Source organism: Lasioglossum baleicum, chromosome 1, assembly GCF_051020765.1.
Source record: "Lasioglossum baleicum chromosome 1, iyLasBale1, whole genome shotgun sequence".
NCBI lineage: Eukaryota > Metazoa > Arthropoda > Insecta > Hymenoptera > Halictidae > Lasioglossum > Lasioglossum baleicum.
In genome coordinates this window covers 9,678,022-9,685,287 of record NC_134929.1, presented here as the reverse complement: position 1 = coordinate 9,685,287, position 7,266 = coordinate 9,678,022, and the positions used below count along the sequence as shown (strand labels likewise).

The 7,266-nt window shown below is 41.1% G+C and overlaps 2 protein-coding genes across 13 annotated transcripts in view; both read left to right on the top strand.

The window, feature by feature from the left end:
* The window catches only part of LOC143212889 (phosphatase and actin regulator 2), a 422,446-nt gene that overhangs the window by 184,595 nt on the left and 230,585 nt on the right, over window positions 1-7,266 (top strand). The gene's annotated exons all lie outside the window — the stretch shown is intronic.
* LOC143213022 (uncharacterized) overlaps window positions 1-7,266 on the top strand; it is a 156,373-nt gene that overhangs the window by 32,448 nt on the left and 116,659 nt on the right. The window lies entirely within an intron of this gene.

The following is a 7,266-nucleotide window of genomic DNA, read 5'->3' as shown; positions in this document are numbered from 1 at the left end:
GTGTGCATCCGCGGACCTCGAACATACACGAGCATACACATCCTACATACACACGTACATCCAGGACACGTATATCCGCGTTACACAGACGGACAGAGGCGTGTAGACCACACACCGTTCCGGCCCACTAACCTAATTTTCCTCGACGCTCTGAGCGGACTGCAGTCACTGCATCCCCGCCCACTGTGACCCACGTTCACTTCCCTCCGCGTTTTCCAGCTTCATTCACCCGGGATCTGTCGCGATTTCCGCAACCGTGGCGATTTGGCAACGGACTTCGAGACGAAACGGGTCATTGCGAGCGAACCGCTACGGATTCCGATGTCGGCGGGATATTTCGCGGTCTATGGGGTGTCAGTAGGGATGGGATCAAGCAAACAGGTTCGAACTTTGATTGAATTCGAACTCTCGTACTTCGAAAAATAGAAATAGTACTCCTAAGTATACTCGAACTTATGCTAGACAGTTTCGAACCTTTTACAAGTACTTTTGTAAACGGAATTAATACTTGCAAGTAATGGCAAGTATATTCGAATCTTGGTCGAACAGATTCGAAAGTTTTATGAATATCGTACCGGAAATGCTCTGATTTTTCTAATCATTATTTTCTTTACCTTTAAAATCAATTATGTTGTCCTCTAATGCATAATTTAATTCAACATGTGTAACTATAATTTCATAATCTATCGGAAATATTATTCTTAAATAGTTACGAATTTAATAAAGAAAGTGCTTAAAACCTACTATGCAGTTCTGATTTCGAAGATTCGAGTGCTACTTGTGGAAGATTCGATTCCTTTCAACATCGAAGTACTTATAAGTAGGGTTGCCAGATCTTCTATATTTGAACTTGATCTTCACGTACCTATAGGAATTTTCAAAAATCTTTGTTTGAATAAAAAAGTTTAAAATGTGCTGTGTACCTCTTTTACTTGAACTCCTATATTTTGAGCCTATCTCATATATACATAATTGCAGTTATCACTATTTCTTTTGTATTTGGATAAAACATTTCTGGCAACCCTACTTATAAGTATCTTCTCGAAACTTGTAAGTACTCATTCCGTGGTTCGATATCAGTTTGCATAAAATGAATACTTTTCGAATATAATCATTGAAACATTATTGTTTTTAAGTAGTAATCGAAATCCATGAAATGAAACTTTGTTATTGAAATTGACTCGGATTCGTGAGTAAATATTGAACTTGATCCCATCCCTAGGTGTCAGCTTTCACTGGACGGAGTGCGAAAATCTTCCACAATAGTCTATCCTTCGAAACCGTCGCCACTATGGTCTGGACACCCGCTTTTTGTGGCGAAAAGTATTTTGGCAAAGTTAAAGGTTATAGTCTGCTACGTCGTTGAATTCTTCTCGACGCCAACTATAATATTATGAAGTCAGAGATATGTAGTAACATTTTAAAAATCGAGGTAATCCCCGTTTTTTGTATAAAAATTTTTCTCTTAAATTGTTATGTATTGACATTCGGAAACATTTTGTTTTATAGATCAAAGGAAATGTCTTAAAAATCGTGTTAACAGTACACAAATAAAATCAGCGACAAATATATGTATTACGAGTATTAATGTGTATCATACATATACACATTATTTACAAATATACATAAACTATAAAAATATAAAAATAACTTTAAATTTAGTGTTTCAAGCGTAAACATAGGTGACGAATGCACTAGCGCAAATATTTATTTTGCGTAAAACTCGATATTTCATTGGAAAAATATTTATTTATGTTGGAGTGACGTAAAGTTTCATGTAGCAGTTACGTAAAGTTCCATGTATGTAGCAGTTACGTGGAAAGTGGGGTGCGAGTAATTAAAGATTATAAATAAGATGACACAGTTTTAGGAGTTCAGGAAACTGTTATTACACCTCATACCTTTTATTCTGCACAGTTGGGACGGTATAGAGGACAATAACTTGAGTTTACAGTTAGGAAAGACACCCTATAGAAAGCTGGGGCCCGGTCGATGCCGCGGGAATAGAAAATGACTATGTTCTCAGGTTCTGCTAAACAGCAAGTCGTACTTGTTGCGGTTAACTCGGGTGCTTCGTTTTGGTCGGCCGAATCGTGTTTGTTGCTTGTTGGGTTTGTGTTTCGCATACCTTTTGTTTTCCTTCATTCATGTGTGATCACGTGAGCTTCTTCTCTACGTAGGGTAAAGGTACCAGTTACCGTGCCCTAACCAGTTATTGGACACAAAACAAACTCTTTAGAAATTAATAAAAATAACATGAAGAACCTAGTGTTACTTTATTTCCAAAATAAAACTGATGTTTCCCCTTCGCGTATAAATCAAAAGTATTACAACCATTTTCGTTTAAGATATTCACAGAAAACATTAGTTACAAAACCTTATTCTCGGAGACAACGCAACTTTCGTTAGAAAATGCTAAGGAACGGTGATACACCAGACGATAATAAAATAATCATGTTATTGTACTGCGACCAAAACTACTTGTTTTTTTGTCAAAATCGTGCAGAAAAATTTGACGATACAGAAAAGAAGTAGATAATCAATCGTTTATCAGAAATAATGCAAAATAAATTACAGAATGCCTTCAAATTAATAAAAAATTTGCAAATCGTCGCCAAATATCCGGTAACTGGTAACTTTGCCCCTTATACTCGACACACTGTGCGCTCGCACGCATAGTGAGAAAGAGGCGGGGGGGGGGGGGGGGGCGAGAGAGTGGTGCGGAACCCTCGAATATTCCGCAGGGTCGGTAAACGGGTTAACGGGTTGCATTAATTAGTGGGACCCGAATCGAATAAATCGTCGGCCGGTTTAATCGACGTTAGGAGACGGGCCTCGACCGGCTGGGAGAGTCGGCTCGATCGATTTCCATCTCGAGAGCTTATCGAAAGGAGGGTGTGGAATGGGGTACTTCATCCCTCTGCTTCCTTCCCCCCTTTTCCTCCTACTCGTTCACCATCCGGTGAAGTGTCAGCACGAGTGAGGTGTCGTAGGCACGGGAAACCGATGCAGCCAATGGTCCTGAACGAGACCACTTAGGCCGACGGGTCACCCTCGAAACCCGACGGGGCTGCAACCCCTACGTTAACGCGTGTTTCGTCGATTAATATTAAACGGGCCACCCCCCGGACCATGTCGATCCGACTCCGACTCGTTTCGGTGCACTAGAACGTCGGCACGCCTACAATTGGTGCCCCACTCCCTCCCTGATCCCCTTTTAAGGGGGATACACACTGCAATTACGAAAAACACGAATTTTTTAAGTAGAGCGTGCATAGAACATTTCTCTAAAGTTAGCTGCAGGGTTAGATTAAATATTTATTGATTTGTACAACGAAACACGTGAGAGTTCGGATGATCGAGGTTCTACTAGATCTTCTTCGAATTGTACCGTGTTCGATCTCGTTTTAATCAGGGAAATGTGAGAAATATGTTTGTAGATGTTCCATAACAAAATCAGTCCAGACGAGAAAGCTTCGTGAAATATATAAAGCTCTCGAATAATCGCGTTCAGTCTTTAAACACAAACTACATACTCGCAACATGTAGTGCTGCTAAGAGAAAGTTCAGAGGTCGCCAGGAAACATCTATAACATTATCCTTTATGAACTACCCAGCTCAACACATTTTGTACAAAGTCGCTTGTTCATTTCTCCACGCGAGACCGGCTGTTTCTTCTCGCCAGCATCGGTCACGAGACACGACGTACAATCGGAGCGTGTTTCTCCATCGATTTTCCAGAACGGAGTCCACTTAACGACCCACTCCTCCGACGGACTCGGAGATTAGGTGAAAGGTTAAACCGTGTTTGCTAATGCCATTGAAATCATAGCCGCGCGGTCTACAAAGCGCTTGACAAGTGGTGCAGAAATGACAAAGGCGGCTCGGAAGACGTCCCGCGGACGGTGGCTCTCACGTCGACATCCTTTGCTCGTTAACTTAATTTCTAGTAATTAGAGGACCGGCCCAGGGGCTGGCTGCGTCCTCTAACTTTTATCGCGCCGTTGTGCGACCCAATTCTCACCGTTTTACAACCCCCATCGCGTTTCAGAAATCCTCGGTGCATGTCTGTTGTACCAACGAACCCACTGTGCTGATTACCCAGACTTCATAATTCAATTCTCTTGAGGACACATACGATGGAAGCTTACAGTGTGATTTATTTCATTTTTTCTTGACCCCTCGGACGACGGACAATTTTTATAGGTCGTTCGGAAAGTCATAACGTTTCCTCAAGGGAAAATGACAGCCAATGCTCGGCCATTTCATTTTTATTATCAAAAAATTGAGGGCCGCTCTGTAACTTGGGTAACCAGAAATTTTTGCCTTGATGTTTCTCATCTCGCGAACGTCCATCATCCTCAGATTTCTCGTCCCTGCTTCCCTTTGAGGTTGGAAAAACCGAATTCCCATGGCGAATACTCTCTTTGCTATCGGCATAATTCAATTTCCGCGAGCGAATCTGTGTCGTGGAAACATTTGTATTATAGATACCGGCTCCCGTATGGAAATCGCGGAATGACGTTGCTCGACGGTACCACTTACAGAATTTAATGTAATCCGATGTTTGATTCCATCGAGAGGTAGCCTGTGGGGACGAGTACGTAGACTGTAATGATTAAAAGATGAAATCCGTTCCAATGCAATCAATTAGAGCACGATTTAAATTAAATTGGCCCCGTTAGAGCAGACGGTTTTGAGAAGTCGGCGCAATTTACCGGCCAAAATATCCCGCAAACTTTGATGATCGAAAAATGAACTTTTGAATGGATCGTTCTCAAACTTTGCTGGTTTATACGTCTATGCTTCGAGAATGTATAGTGATTTATGTAAATATTTGTATGTTGCATTCGAAAATATAGCAAGGAAAATGTGGAACTGGATTGCAAGGGTGCGGGATTCGCGTTCTCATTTCTCGATAATACAAAAATGGGGGTTTTCAGTAGTCAAAAACGCTGGGTAAAAGATCGATCTAGGGCACTACCGCTCTCTAAAGTCCTATTTTTTTCGTTTACGAGGCGTAATTTGCATTATTTGGCAGCATGTAGCTATGAAGCTACATTTTATCTAGCGTTTTTGGCTACTGAAAAACCCCATTTTTGTATTATCGAGAATTGAGAACGCGAATCCTGTACCCTTGCAATCCCGGAAAAAGGAATCTACTAAATGTCAAATTATGAAAATAATGAAAACAGCAGGATGTCGAAGAAATTCGATTTTAGCTAAGAGAGTTCTGAAGGGAAACGAAATCATTGATACGGACGGCATGATAGACCGTCGTTGAAAATGAAGAAGTTGACGGAACTTTAACCCTTTTCACTCGGAGCGATTTTAACTCGAAAATTAAACATTTCTTCCGACCTACAATAATTCCATTTTATACGATTTTTTCATTTTATGGATATACAATTGATATCAAATACCTCATACAAAATACCTAAATGCGTAGTAATTGATTACATACCGATATATTCAATAATGCAAACAATATTGTGAATAATAAATTTTTAAATGTTTTCGGCGTAACGGTTCGATCGTTTATTACGAATTATAAAGCAACTTTGCTGATTGTCGAACAAAATCAACATTTCGATCCTAGTTTGGATCTTTTTCCAAGATTTATTTGAATCGCGTTTGTAAATTAAATATGTTATAGTAATTTTGAAAAAACAGAAATATTATTATCAGCAAATACGATCGATAGAAGACGCATATTTAATATCGTGAATAATGGTACAGCAATTTTTAGTGGTAGCTCTGAGTCACCCTTACACTGCTAGGGGTTAAAACACGCAAGAGAGAAAAGACTGGTTCCATTGACTGGGAAATTTGAATTTGGAAAATGCTATGCTAAAGGGACGTTTCCGTCTGCTTGACAGATTCGACTCGGATCGGATAATTAGTTCGCGAGCCATCGGGTCTGCCAGTCGGAGGAATTAAAATCCAGTTTAAATTGAGTTGGCCCCGTTCAGCAAGCAACGTGAGTTGAAGTGCCGGCGAATTTGATTACACGGACTAGAAAAATTTCAAGAATCTTTTGTTCACGATCTCCCGGCAATATGATTGGTGAGCCAATCAGGTTCTTCTCTAGCTAATTCAGCTGTTTCTTTATTTTTTGCGTGGCACAGTGAGCCAAACGTCAATTCTAGCGACGAATAATTCAAATTGATCGAATGAATGGAGGGGTAAGCTACTTATATCTTGTATTTTTTAACAATTAATACATATCCTATTAATTAAGGGAACGAACACTTTCCTATTCTAAGGACATTTAATTTTTGCATTGCTGGTCGCTGGAATTGCCGTTTCTCCCACTGTGCGTGGGGAGCAAGAAGACTGTCGTTCGGTTTCGCGGCGAGAAAACTTGATCGGCGTTTCTGAGAGACGCTTTATCGCGTCTCGAGGCTCCCATGGGGGTGGGGGCGGCGGAAATTTCTTGTCCTCGAAGGGAGCTTTCTCCCCGAGGAGGAATAGATGAAATATTTCGCGGTTTCTCAAGTAACCGAGTCGGAGGAGGGATCAACGCATCCGAGTCCCGTGTGTTTCCCCGGGAAACTGCACTCTGTGATCCTCCTGAGGAGGAGACTTTCGAGACTGTCTGAGATCCAGGGGGTGGGTCCTTTCATGGCTTCCAGACCTCACCCTCGGGAAGCTATGCATTACCGTCGAGCACACCGCTCGTGGAGTAGCTCGCTGCCGGTGTCGCAGGGTTGCAGGAGGCGACCGCAAACAACCGCAATCACGACAAAAGAGTTTGTCGTAGATGCTGTTGAAAAACACTCGCCTCCTTAGAGCTGCCGCCCGTTCCTTGTTTCCTTAAACCCTTCCATCGCGACCTCCCCTCGTCTTCTCTGAAATTCGTGGAATACGAGGCTGTAAGACTACGAACGTGATGGAGTCTTCTTCATGGTTGTCCTTCAGCGTCGGCCAGGCTTTTTGATCGAATGTACACAGCGAGATGAGCAAAATTAAATCAATTACAACATTTGTCCAGAACATCATTATTTATGTGTCTCTTATATATAAAACGGGATGATTTTACATTTATATTTTAATTGTAGAACCATATACAATTAGACCTTGTTTAATCGGCTTGATCGGGAGACAAACAGCGCGGATGAATTAAGGCCCGATGGATGATTGAGACCCGAGGGACATAATTGAAATGTACATTATATTCCACAATAAATTTTTTATTTTTGAAAATTTATTTCCCTTCATAATATAATCATATTTAAACGCACATTTGTTCATAATCGGGATGCG